Source organism: Zingiber officinale, chromosome 6B, assembly GCF_018446385.1.
Source record: "Zingiber officinale cultivar Zhangliang chromosome 6B, Zo_v1.1, whole genome shotgun sequence".
Classification (NCBI taxonomy): Eukaryota; Viridiplantae; Streptophyta; class Magnoliopsida; order Zingiberales; family Zingiberaceae; genus Zingiber; species Zingiber officinale.
The window spans coordinates 16366425-16380744 of record NC_055996.1 but is presented as its reverse complement, the minus strand read 5'-3'; positions in this window follow the sequence as shown (position 1 = coordinate 16380744).

Genomic DNA, 14320 nt, shown 5'->3' with positions numbered 1-14320 from the left:
TAAATTTGCATTGGATATTTTATTTCATATTTTTGGTGGAGAAATAGTATAAAAATTTAAGAAATTTAAGAAATGATATTTTGAGGCCGGGAAGGAGGTTAAGGTTTGTAAAGAAGCAAAGATGGTTAAGACTAGCAAAGAAGCAAAGGAGGTTAAGAGTAGCGAAGAAGCTAAGGAGGTTAAGAGCGGCAAAAAAGCTCTATTACGCTATTCATCAACTTTTTTCAAAACTGTAATAGATGAAGCTGGCCGGAAAATGAGTGATAAGTAAAAAAAAAAAAAGAGTATTGAAAACACTTCACTTGGTCCATGGCTAAAGATGCCCAAATTACCCATCAACATTTCCAAAATTGATCTAATTTTAAAAAAAAAATCCAATTGCAATCTCATTCATTTGTGTTTGGTGAAAGTATTATTGTTCCCTTTACATCGCCATAATTTTCCATTGTTCTTGGCTTGCGTTATACAAGGTAACTAGTTAATCTAGATGTCAATCTGGAGTCTAAATTTGTAGTTCGACATTTTTAAAGAAAAATTAGCAACATTAACAGAAGTGTGATCTATGAAAGATTTTCCTCCTTAGAATAACTCCAATGTTGATGATTTTGTTAAAATGTTTATTTGTTTCGTGTTTAATTGTATCATTTTTCCTGTTGGGCACTACTTAACACCTTGATTTATTATGTCATATATTGATGACTTGACGACCTTCTTTGATTATTCGCGGGGAGATGTAGTATACAGATTTTTGAATAACCAAATTTTGAAATATATTGGAAAGGGTGAAGGAAATGTTCGAAGAAAGAAGTATTTAGATGGTTTAATTGTTGGTTTGATGGCGATTTTTTCAAGTATGCTTTTAGTATGTTTTGCATTGTTATATTAATATATTTATTTATTTAGGCATGGTTATATAAAAGAATTCCTTCTCTTGGAGTTGTACGTTCTCTACCTACTTTTCTCCGATTGTTCCATTAGTGTGAGAGTAAGATACCTAAAAAAGTTAATTAAGCTGAGAGGTTATTAAAATGCATTGACTATATTAAAGTAAGTTCATATTTTTTTAGTAGGAATACTCAAATATGATCGGTGGTTGTAGTATCCATTTATTTTTAATTATGAAAGGGTGTTGTCCATGGTACAATTTTCGGATGAAGATAAACTTTTACATCAAAAGTGAGGTTGTTTTTTTGGTAATATTTGAATAATTAAATATTTTGTTAAATGAAGTTGACAAAACATTTACTTACTATAAGAATGTAATTTTCAAGTCCAAGAATGTGTAAAGTGTGACGGAATCATTGATGGTACAAGTTGGTGGAATAGTGGACCAATGACAAAAGACATTGGTGGTGAGCAACAAAGTCAGAAATTGAATGTGAAAGTAATGCAAATGAGTGTAAAAGCGAGGAGAAAGACAAATGTAGTGAAGATATCAGTGGGAAAAAAGATAACAAGAGATTTGAAGTTAAAGTTGATGGTGAAGGTGACATCGATGGGTTTCTTGAACTGCCTATGGAAAAGAATATTATATCAGTAGAGCATTTTGTACAAGGGACTAATGATGAAAGCAACTCAGAGAGCATTGTTAGTAGTTCACTAGCCACGGGCTTAACCAATCATTTCCCGTGTAATGATCTTGATGCAACCTCACGTGTAATTAGTAATTAAGAAAACAAGTTGCTACCATTATTATTTCACTGCCATTATTGTTTGATGAAATTTTGACAAGATCCTATTACACATGTTACTATATTCACAAATAACATGGAAACAAAGGGTACACTAAACATTTAATTTCATAACTGAACTAGAAAATACACCAACACAATAACAACAAATACGAGTCAAAAGTATGAAATATAGATATCACACCAGTCTCAAACATCAACTAGTAACAAGCCCACATTGATAGCATTACAATACCATCTTAATCTATCATACGACCCCTCCTCTACACCATGAATGTCATGCATTGTCAATTCCTTCCCTTTCCAAACCCTATTGTAATTAAGCTCGACCTCATAATCTCTACGAATATCTTTCAACATCGTGCATGGTTGATATGAGGGCTCTCCCCTCAATCTATCCATCACAACATTGGAAACACAGGTAGCATCAACTTTAGGATGTCCTTTACTACAAAGATTATCATCTCCACAAGTATGTATTAGATTGCATTTTCTAATACCAAAAAGTATGTTAGTTTATGTCTTGAAGTATATATTCTCCAAGAATAGTTGTTTGCCCTACATACAAGAATAACCTTCTTATTATCATTCTTTTTATACAAAAATGATCTTCTCGTTGCAACTCCAAAAATAGTTGTTCTGTAGCATTCTTGAATATCTGGCCCTCTCCACGGATGCAACAACTCCAAACGTCTATGAAGTTTCTTACCAAACCCACTTCAAGATGACCATTATTACTAATTTGTGTCTCTTCTTCAGTTTCAAACCTTATCAATTTAATAGTAAATATGATATCATTGAAAGCATAAAACAATTCTAATTAACCTAGTATCTATACACCAAAACATACATCATTCAATTCTCGCATAATTATCAAAGACTTATCAACAAAACTGAAATGTGTACAATACAAAAAATGGATGTGTATGAAATATAAACAATAGGTCATCATTTTCTAGTATTGAATGATTTAACCTATTAGTACTTTACATATGTATACACAACTATTTTAAGTAGTGCAATATTTTGTTGATCTCCCATTTTTTATCTTTTAATAAATTATTAATGTAATGCAAATCGAATATAGTCATGTTTTGTTTAATAGTTCAAATGATCCAATGCCTTTAAAATTTACAAGAAGCACACCCACAACATATCTCCATGAAACATATGATAAAAAATGATAAATAACTAAACAAGATATCGTCAACAATTGCACTCTACAAATGACATATCAAGCAAAACAAAAAAAAAACAAATTTCATCATCATCAATATCAACCCAATTCCTACGGAAAAAAAAATCAAGGCAAAAAATTTTTACCTCTCGAAATTATGGGAACCCATTTCGTCTTTTTTTCAATGCTCTCATATTAATTTTTGTCAATCTCATAGATGTGTAAAGATGTGTCATAATACGAACACCATCATCTTCATTCAATGCCACATACATATTATGATGTGGGGCTAGATATTGCAAGATCACATTTTATGGAGCAATCTCACATTTTCTCCCAAGATTAAGAAATAGCTCCATTAGAGGGAAGACATTAAAAATTGAAATCATATAGAGGTCTTCTTTATATTGCAACTACATAGAAATGAAAATTTTGAATATCCAGAACCAAATTTCACTTCTCCAAGAAATTGAACAAAAACCTGGGTCACCTAAGTGGTTGAGAAATTGCATCGGAAAATATTATACAATTTCATAATCAAATATAACACAATACCAATTGCAAAATAAACTGAGAAATGATATATAATTTCATAACACATCGTAAATGAGGAACAATATACTCATTCAAATATTATTGACATTTATTCTTATATAACATTAAAAAATTATCTGGAGTGAAACACATAATGCAATTTCTCAAATTTTATAACCCTCTATTAGTTGGTTATATGTGCTTGCTCTCTCTAAAATAAAAATACCCAACACATAGTATTCCATATTTTAGATAAAGAATTCATTTAATAAATTAAAGATCAGTGATATAAGTGAAAATTTTTTAAAATAATTTATTGAATAATTAAGTGTGATCTATTACAATGAACTATGATAGTATGATAAAAGAAATAAATGGATTATCACAATGTCGATGTAAAATTTAAAATAACTCCTTGTACTCACCACTTAGCTATAATCAAGGACTTCTTAAATTAAAACCTTACAAAAGAAGAAAAACAAACCACAGGTTTTAAAACACAAAATTCAAATCTATCATTGAATAAATAATTTAGTTTTTTGCTTAAATCAGAAATAATACATTTTAAACATGGGAATTTAAGTTAAGGAGCTATTTTAAAAAATAGTCTTATTTATTATATATTTAATAAAATAGCCTTTCATAATTTTAAAATCTCAAAATACTTCTGTTTTTACCTTTTTTCATGTCTTTCACTAAATTAATTGAAGAGATTCTCAATTATTTGCATTGTTTAAATCACAGTTAATTCTTTCATTGCTATTAGTTTGATTTGCACCAACTTTCATGTAGCTACCATGAAATCACCTTATATTTTCTAGTTCACTCTTAGTATTATCATCTAATTCATCTTCTCATCTCAATCTCTCAACTCAAATAAAACTATACAGATTGTAGTATTACATTCTTGCTAAGTATCCCTTTGCCCGACCTCCCAAAGTGGTTATCCTCGTACAAATTCTTTTTAGCTAGAAAGAGCTCAACAATGATTAAAAATCAACAAATCAAAGTGGTTTGTGAATATTCTTAATCCAAAACATGTCAACACCAATTTAGTGGGCTCCAAAATGTAACAAACCACGACTAAATAGCACAAAACCTTGCACAACTCACACAATGACCCGTTGAAAATTGAGAAGCAAAAAAAGTTTGAACAATAACCAACAGAAAACAAACAATGAACTGTGTAAATCGAACAAAATGCAACTAATCAATCAAAAAACTCCAAAAAGCGAAGAAACATACTATTTTTCGAGGTGTTTGGTTGGTTTCGACTCTGTCTCTTGTTGGAGTGTATACTGAAAGCCTAAGCTTTGTAAACATTCATTATGAATAAAGAATCACATTTGGTCTAATTATCTACATTTGTTTGTAGTTGTTCATTTAATTTATATTGTAGATAACATAGTATGTGGTGTCACATACAGAAGATGATGTTATCAGTACCTTATAAATTATAAACAGTAGCTCACGACCAGAATGGAAAGGAACAAACCATTAGAAGGTCGTAGTGTAATTAGGTATTAGTTTATCTTGACTATATAATTACACTAGTACACTCAGAGTGTATTGAGTAGGACCATTTGAGGTCGTTTCTTTATACTGACTTTATAAAGGAACAAAGACCTCGGTTATTATGGAAGTGTGTGCTCTTAATCCTAATATAATAACAAGCACATATATTTGATATTTATTTCTTTAATTTATCAATGGGTGAGATTTAGTTCGATGAATCAATAAGCCCGATAAATTGGGAAATGATATCACTTATAGTGTGTGTTGTTGATTATAGAAGGAAACTGTGTCCTAGAGATACTAGGTTGATAATGTCCCCAAGAGGAGCTCATAAGGATTGTCATGTTAAACCCTGCAGGTGGACTTAGTCCGACATGACGATAAGGTTGAGTGGTACTACTCTTGGACTAAGACATTAATTAAATGAGTTGTCAGTAACTCACTTAATTAGTGGACATTCGATATCTTAAACACAGGGAGACTAACACACTCATAATAAGAAGGAGCCCAAAAATGTAATTTGGGATTGGTGCGGTAGTTCAATGATAGTTCTCTAGTGGAATGAATTATCATTGATAAAATTAAGTTGTGTGTTCGAACACGGGATGCTTAATTTTATCGGAGACCAAAACCAATTCCTCCTCTCGGTCCCTATCGTAGCCTCTTATTTATAGAGTTCTATACCCACCTATACCCACCTTCTATACCCACTAATAGGGGCCGGCCAAGCTAGCTTGGGATCAAGCTAGGGCCGGCCTAGGTTGGGTGGCCCTAGCTTGAACCCAAGCTAGTAGGGCCGGCCAAATAAATTAAAAAGAAATTTAATTTTAAATTTTATTATTATGTGGAAGATATATTTTAAAGAGAATTAAAATTAAAATATCTCTCTTGTAAAAGATCTACAAAAGATTAAAGAAAGAGATTAGATCTCTTTCCTTATTTGTAGATTGGAGAGATGTTTTATTTTTTCTTTAAAAATTATTCACATGTTGATAAAATTAAAATTATAGAAATTTCCTTTTATCAACCATGAAGAGATTTTAAAGAGAAATTTTATTTTTTCCGGAAACAAATTAGGAAGTTTTAATTGTTGATTAAAACTTGTCCTCTTTTGTAATCCAATGATGGCCGGCCACTTGAAATTAATTGGGAAAATTTTATTTTATTTCTCTCAATTAAATCATGTCAAGGAAATTAAGGAAAATTTATTGTAATTAAATTTCCTAATTTACCTAGGCCAAGGAATATAAAAGAAGGGGTGAGGGTGCCTTCACAAGACACAACATCTATTATTCCTCTCCCACTTTTGTTCCTTGGTGTGGCCGGCCAACCTCTCCCTCTCTTTTTCTTGTGGTGGCCGAACCCTACCCTTCTATTGGAGCTCTTGTGGTGGCCGGATACTACTCGAAGAAGAAGAAGAAGAAGGAGAGAAAGCTAGCATCTCTTGGAGCTTTGTTAGTATTTTGTTTTTCTTCCTTGGTGAAGCTTCCTCTTTGTTGGCCGAACCTAGCTAGGAGGAGAAGAAGGTGATTGGTGGTTTCTCGTCTCGGAAGATCGTTGCCCACACAACGTCCGAGGTTAGAAGAGGAATACGGTAGAAGATCAAGAGGTTTTTCTACAAGGTATAACTAGTAATTTCTATTTCCGCATCATGCTAGTTATTTATGGAAATAATACCAAATACAAGAGGCTTACGTTCTAGAATTTCGAATATGTTTTTCGAAGTTGTGTTCTTTTGTTTCTTTCTTTTCCTTGTGATTTGATTGTTCCTTTTGGTTAACCTAAAGTTATTTTAGGAAATTAAATATTGGCTTTCTATTAAAGGTTTTGTCTAGTCGGTGGTGGTTGCTCCCATATCCAAGAAGGTCATGTGCCTCGCCACGTCAGTACTGGGAACCTTTTATGGAAATTAATATTTAATGGAATTAATAACTTAAGGTGACTTGGGTCGAACGTGTTAAGTTCCGCAGGAGATCCAAGTCAAAACCTAAAAGAACAAATAGATTAAGTTTTGGATCAAACGTGTTAAGTTCCGCAGGCGATCCAAAATTTAATTTAAAAGAACACATGGTAGCTAGGAAAAGGTTCAGACCTTTGTACAAAATTTTTTTACAGTGGAACCTATAGGTTTTCCGAGTAGCAACCAACAATTGGTATCAGAGCTAGGATTTTGCCTCTGTGTATTTGGTATTTAGTTTAATTATGCACATGTCATACATAATTTAGGCAGGTTAATAGTAGGATGTGCTAACTCTATGGATGCAGGATCCAACTATTATGGCTTTTAGTTAATTATGTGTGTGATTGGACCCTTGGACATGTCAAGGGCAATTTATATGTGTGTGCATGATTGTATTAAAATACAGCAGGAGTTGTATTTAGTTTTATTAGGATTTTATTTTTGATCTAGATACATGTACATTCCTTTTATGGAATATAGGATCAAAAATGTAAAATTCTATTTATGTCGCGGATTGAATCTCGCAAAGCGTGGAACCTTCTAAGGACCAGAGGCGCAGCGGAACTCGGAGCAAGATGGATGCGACAGTTAGACCCGGTGGCGGTGGCCAAATATGGCAACAGCTTCGGATGACAACACACGGAGGACAATTAAAGATAAAAGCCATAATAGTTGAAAATTAGATTTTCTATTTATTGCTTTTATATTGTCAGTGTGCATGTTAGTTTACAAGTTTGGTAGGCTAGCATAGTTAAAATTCTCATTTATAAATAAGTGGGAGAGGGATTTTAAGTAAATCCCATGGTCTCCATTATTGGTTTGTAAGTGATGCAAACAAGCTGGCTTGGCTCGAGTGCCTTCCTCCATAACGGATGAGCTTGTTTGCGGATCACTAGAACAGACTTCCATTTCTGGATGATTATAGGAAGTTAATCAAGAGCGTGTGATCTTCCCCAACGGAAGGGGCATAATCTTATTAATGGACTTAGTGTCAAGTAATGGTGAACACTTAGACACATCTAATAGTATCCTCCCCAACGGAGTCACTGTTATTATTTGTGAAACCAAATAATACCAACTATTAATTTTATTTGTCAAAAAGTTAGGTTGACAAGATAATAAAATTAATGGGTTAAAACCCTCCTTTTACAAATGTTGAAATTGTATACGTCCACACTAACGTGGCATACAAAATTCACGGTGTTATGAGGTGTTGGTTAATTTAAAATAGTATTGTTTGAGGAATCAATATTATTCTAAATTTAGAGTTCGACCAAAAGTTATTTGTGATTCTTAGGATGACTTTCAACCCACCGCCCATCATACTTCAACAAAATAGACTTATCGGACCAAATTACATAGATTGGAAAAGAAACCGGATATTGTTTCAACTGCTGAAGCTATAAATTTGTACTGACTGAACCTTGTCCCGATGCACCCATCGTGAATCTACCCAAGAGGAGATTGAATATCATAAGAGATGGGTAAAGGCGTATGAGATGGCGCGGTGTTACATTTTGGCTTCAATGTCAAATGTATTGCAACATCAAGATAAAGATTTACCAACACTTATGATATTATGAACAATCTCAAGGAACTCTTCGTCATCGGGATAGGGCTTCTAGACAAGAAGCTATGAGAAAGATAATGACAACCACCATGCAAGAGGGTACTCCGTAAGGGATCATATCCTAAACATGATGGCTTATCTAAACGAGATACGGATCTTGGAGGAGAAATTGATGGGAAACCCGGATCGATATGATCCTCCAAATGCTACCTAGAAGTTTTGAGCAGCTCCCCGAACTATAATATGAATAAGAGGATTTATTCATTAGGGGAACTACTGACATAACTTCAGCAGAAGGATTATTTCGTCAAAATTCTCAAATTCACTATGAAAATGGTTCTACTTCTAAACCGAGAGGAAAGAAGAAGAAGAAACAAGTCGGTTCAAGAAAGAAAGTGAATAAATCTCAGAGTACGTGATTTAAAGCTGAAGAAGCCGAAGGGCAAGTGCTTCATCTGCCAACAGTCAGGGCATTGGAAGGCGGCCTGTCCTCGTAAGAACCACAACAAAGGTATATCTCATGCTCTAGTTGTTGAAACATGTTTAGCGGTGTTATCTACCAAGACCTGGTGTGTAGATACGGAGCCACTGATCATGTCTGCAATTCCTTGCAGGGGTTCCAGGAAACGACTATCTAGAGGGGAGATTACCGTCTACATGGACAATGCTACTAAGGTGGCAGCTGTTGCAGTGGGAGACGCCTACTTATCTTTTAGTAGAAATAAAAATTTGGTTTTAAGAAATTGTCTTTATGTACCCAGTTTTAGAAAGAATTTAATTTCTAAACTGTTTTAGATGGATATTCAGTTTCTTTCAGTAACGATGTAGTTATTAAAAGAAATAAAGTGATTATCTGTTCTGGTGCATTAGTTGGCAATTTGTATATTTTAAATCCAATTTCTTCCACAAAGCAAAACATGGAAATTTATAACTCATCTTCTAATTCTAATAAGAGAAAAGAACCTTCAGAAATGAACCAAGCATATCTTTGGCATCTAAGACTTGGTCATATTAATTTAAGTAGGATTCAGAGGCTTATAGCCGATGGAATTTTGAGTTCATTAGAGTTGGAAAATTTTCCAACTTGTGAATCTTGCTTAGAAGGTAAAATGACCAAGAGGCCGTTCACGGCCAAGGGGTATAGAGCTAAAGAAGTGTTAGAGTTGGTTCACTCTGATTTGTGTGGTCCTATGTCTGTCCAGGCAAGAGGAGGTTTTGAATATTTTATCTCTTTCATAAACGATTATTCAAGATATGGATACATTTACCTAATGCGCCGCAAGTCCGAATGCTTTGACAAGTTCAAAGAATACAAGGCTGATGTGGAGAAACGATTAGGTAAAAGTATCAAGACACTACGATCTGATCGTGGTGGCGAATACCTCTTAGGAGAGTTTAGGAATTACTTATCGAAGGGGATTCAATCCCAATTGTTCGCACTGGAACACCCCAATAGAATGGTGTAGCGTAACGAAGGAATAGGACTCTTATGGAGATGGTTAGATCGATGATGAGTTATTCGAATTACCAAATTGCTTTTGGGATATGCTCGAAACAAAGATATGCTCGAACTTAGTACCTTCTAAATCAGTTTCTTCTACTCCCATAGAATTGTGGAATGAGCGAAAACCCAGCCTAAGACATATTCGGATTGAGGTAGTCCAACACATGTGCTCAAACCAGATCGATAAGTTATAATCTCGTACAGAAGTTCGCGTGTTTGTAGGATATCCTAAAGGAACGAAAGATGGTTTATTTTATAGTCCTAAAGACCAGAAGGTCATTGTTAGCACCAATGCCCAGTTTTTAGAAGAAGACTATATAATGGATCACAAGCCTAGTAGTAAAGTTGTTTTAGAAGAACTTAGAGAGGACATGTCTACTTCAGTACCAACAGTACAAGATGAAGTACCACAAGAGACTGCAACACGTGTCACACATGATGCACAACCACAGATTACCTCGTCGTAGTGGGAGGGTTGTGAGGCACCTGAAGATTCATGTTTTGGGAGAGACTTTGGACTGATCCCTGTAAACATGAACCTGATCCCCATATATGACGAAGCACTCCAAGATATAGATGCAAGATCTTGGCAAAAGGCAATGAATTCAAATATAGTCCATGTACTCTAATAAGGTCCGAGCTTGTAGAACCACCGATGGTGTAAAAGCCGTTGGATACAAGTGGATCTACAAAAGAAAAGAGGGATGACGGAAGGTAGAAACCTTCAAAGCTAGGCTTGTTGCGAAAGGACACTCGTAAAGAGGGAATCGATTATGAGGAAACCTTTTCACCGAGCCATGCTTAAATCTATCCGGATACTCTTATCCATCACGCATATGGATTATGAGATTTGGCAAATGGATGTCAAGACAGTTTTCCTTAATGGAAGTCTTGAAGAGAACATCCATATGAAGCAACCTAAGGGTTCATTGAAAAGGCAAAGAGCATCTAGTGTGCAAGCTTAATCGGTCCATTTATGGATCAAGCAAGCTTCAAAGTCTTGAAACATCCGGTTTAATGAAGTAATCCACACATATGGATTTATTCAAAGTCCGATGAGTCTTGTGTATATAAGAAGTGTAACGAAACGTGGTGGTATTTCTTGTACTATACGAGATGATATTTTGTTAATTGGCAACAATGTCAAGGTATTATCGACGTAAGGGTATGGTTGTCCAAACAATTTGATATGAAGGACTTAGAGATTGTGCACACATTCTTGGGATCAAAGTTATAAGGGATCGAAGAAAAGAATGTTGTGTCTGTCCCAAGCTTCATATATAGATACAATCCTTGCTCGTTTTAGCATCCAGGATTGCAAGAAAGGTTTCTTACCTTTAGACATGGAGTAGCTCTATCTAAAGAGATGTCTCCAAAGACATCGAAAGAGATAGAGGACATGAAAGCGGTTCCTTATGCTGAAGGAAGCCTAATGTATGCAATGCTATGTACAAGACCGATATCCGCTTTTGTGGGCATGGTCAGAGATATCGAGTAACCTCGACAAGGACATTGGATCGCAGTAAAGCATATATTAAAGTACCGAGAAGGACTAGAGATTATATGCTAGTTTACCAAGCACACTTACTCCCTTTGGGTTATACGGATTCGATTTCCAATCGAGAGGGATATAATCTACATCAGCTATGTGTTTACTTTAGAGGTGGAGCCATTTCATGGAGGAGTGTTAAGCGGAAATGCGTTTCGGACACAACCATGGAAGTCGAGTATGTAGCAGCCTCTGAGGCGGCTAAAGAAGCAGATGGCTCAGGAACTTTCTAATGGACTTAGATGTGATTCCCGGTTTACCCAAAATCATCACAATTTATTGTGATAATAGCAATAACTTCAAGGAACCACGAGCCCATAAGGCAAGTAAACATATAGAGCGCAAGTACCACCGATAAGAGATATCGAAGCGAGGAGAAGTTGTCATCGCCAAGATTGCATCACGGATAACCGGCGATCCTTTCACTAAGGCCCTTCCAGAAAGCTTCGATCGGTATGTGGAGGGAATGAGAATCGATGTATGGTAGAAGATATGGCAGCTTAGTCATTAGTATAAGTGGGAGATTGTTGGAGTGTATACTGAAAGCCTAAGCTTTGTAAACATTCATTATGAATAAAGAATCACATTTGGTCTAATTATCTACATTTGTTTGTAGTTGTTCATTTAATTTATATTGTAGATAACATAGTATGTGGTGTCACATACAGAAGATGATGTTATCAGTACCTTATAAATTATAAACAGTAGCTCACGACCAGAATGGAAAGGAACAAACCATTAGAAGGTCGTAGTGTAATTAGGTATTAGTTTATCTTGACCATATAATTACACTAATACACTCAGAGTGTATTGAGTAGGACCATTTGAGGTCGTTTCTTTATACTGACTTTATAAAGGAACAAAGACCTCAGTTATTAAGAAAGTGTGTGCTCTTAATCCTAATATAATAACAAGCACATATATTTGATATTTATTTCTTTAATTTATCAATGGGTGAGATTTAGTTCGATGAATCAATAAGCCCGATAAATTGGGAAATGATATCACTTATAGTGTGTGTTGTTGATTATAGAAGGAAATTGTGTCCTAGAGATAATAGGTTGATAATGTCCCCAAGAGGAGCTCATAAGGATTGTCATGTTAAACCCTGCAGGTGGACTTAGTCCGACATGACGATAAGGTTGAGTGGTACTACTCTTGGACTTAGACATTAATTAAATGAGTTGTCAGTAACTCACTTAATTAGTGGACATTCGATATCTTAAACACAGGGAGACTAACACACTCATAATAAGAAGGAGCCAAAAAATGTAATTTGGGATTGGTGCGGTAGTTCAATGATAGTTCTCTAGTGGAATAAATTATCATTGATAAAATTAAGTTGTGTGTTCGGGGCGAACACGGGATGCTTAATTTTATCGGGAGACCAAAACCAATTCCTCCTCTCGGTCCCTATCGTAGCCTCTTATTTATAGAGTTCTATACCCACCTATACCCACCTTCTATACCCACTAATAGGGCCGGCCAAGCTAGCTTGGGATCAAGCTAGGGCCGGCCTAGGTATGAGATTGGCCGGCCCTAGCTTGAACCCAAGCTAGTAGGGCCGGCCAAAATAAATTAAAAAAGAAATTTAATTTTAAATTTTATTATTATGTGGAAGATATATTTTAAAGAGAATTAAAATTAAAATATCTCTCTTGTAAAAGATCTACAAAAGATTAAAGAAAGAGATTAGATCTCTTTCCTTATTTGTAGATTGGAGAGATGTTTTATTTTTTCTTTAAAAATTATTCACATGTTGATAAAATTAAAATTATAGAAATTTCCTTTTATCAACCATGAAGAGATTTTAAAGAGAAATTTTATTTTTTCCGGAAACAAATTAGGAAGTTTTAATTGTTGATTAAAACTTGTCCTCTTTTGTAATCCAATGATGGCCGGCCACTTGAAATTAATTGTGAAAATTTTATTTTATTTCTCTCAATTAAATCATGTCAAGGAAATTAAGGAAAATTTATTATAATTAAATTTCCTAATTTACCTAGGCCAAGGAATATAAAAGAAGGGGTGAGGGTGCCTTCACAAGACACAACATCTATTATTACTCTCCCACTTTTGTTCCTTGGTGTGGCCGGCCAACCTCTCCCTCTCTTTTTCTTGTGGTGGCCGAACCCTACCCTTCTATTGGAGCTCTTGTGGTGGCCGGATACTACTCGAAGAAGAAGAAGAAGAAGGAGAGAAAGCTAGCATCTCTTGGAGCTTTGTTAGTATTTTGTTTTTCTTCCTTGGTGAAGCTTCCTCTTTGTTGGCCGAACCTAGCTAGGAGGAGAAGAAGGTGATTGGTGGTTTCTCGTCTCGGAAGATCGTTGCCCACACAACGTCCGAGGTTAGAAGAGGAATACGGTAGAAGATCAAGAGGTTTTTCTACAAGGTATAACTAGTAATTTCTATTTCCGCATCATGCTAGTTATTTATGGAAATAATACCAAATACAAGAGGCTTACGTTCTAGAATTTCGAATATGTTTTTCGAAGTTGTGTTCTTTTGTTTCTTTCTTTTCCTTGTGATTTGATTGTTCCTTTGGTTAACCTAAAGTTATTTTAGGAAATTAAATATTGGCTTTCTATTAAAGGTTTTGTCTAGTCGGTGGTGGTTGCTCCCATATCCAAGAAGGCCATGTGCCTCGCCACGTCAGTACTGGGAACCTTTTATGGAAATTAATATTTAATGGAATTAATAACTTAAGGAGACTTGGGTCGAACGTGTTAAGTTTCGCAGGAGATCCAAATCAAAACCTAAAAGAACAAATAGATTAAGTTTTGGATCAAACGTGTTAAGTTCCGCAGGCGATCCAAAATT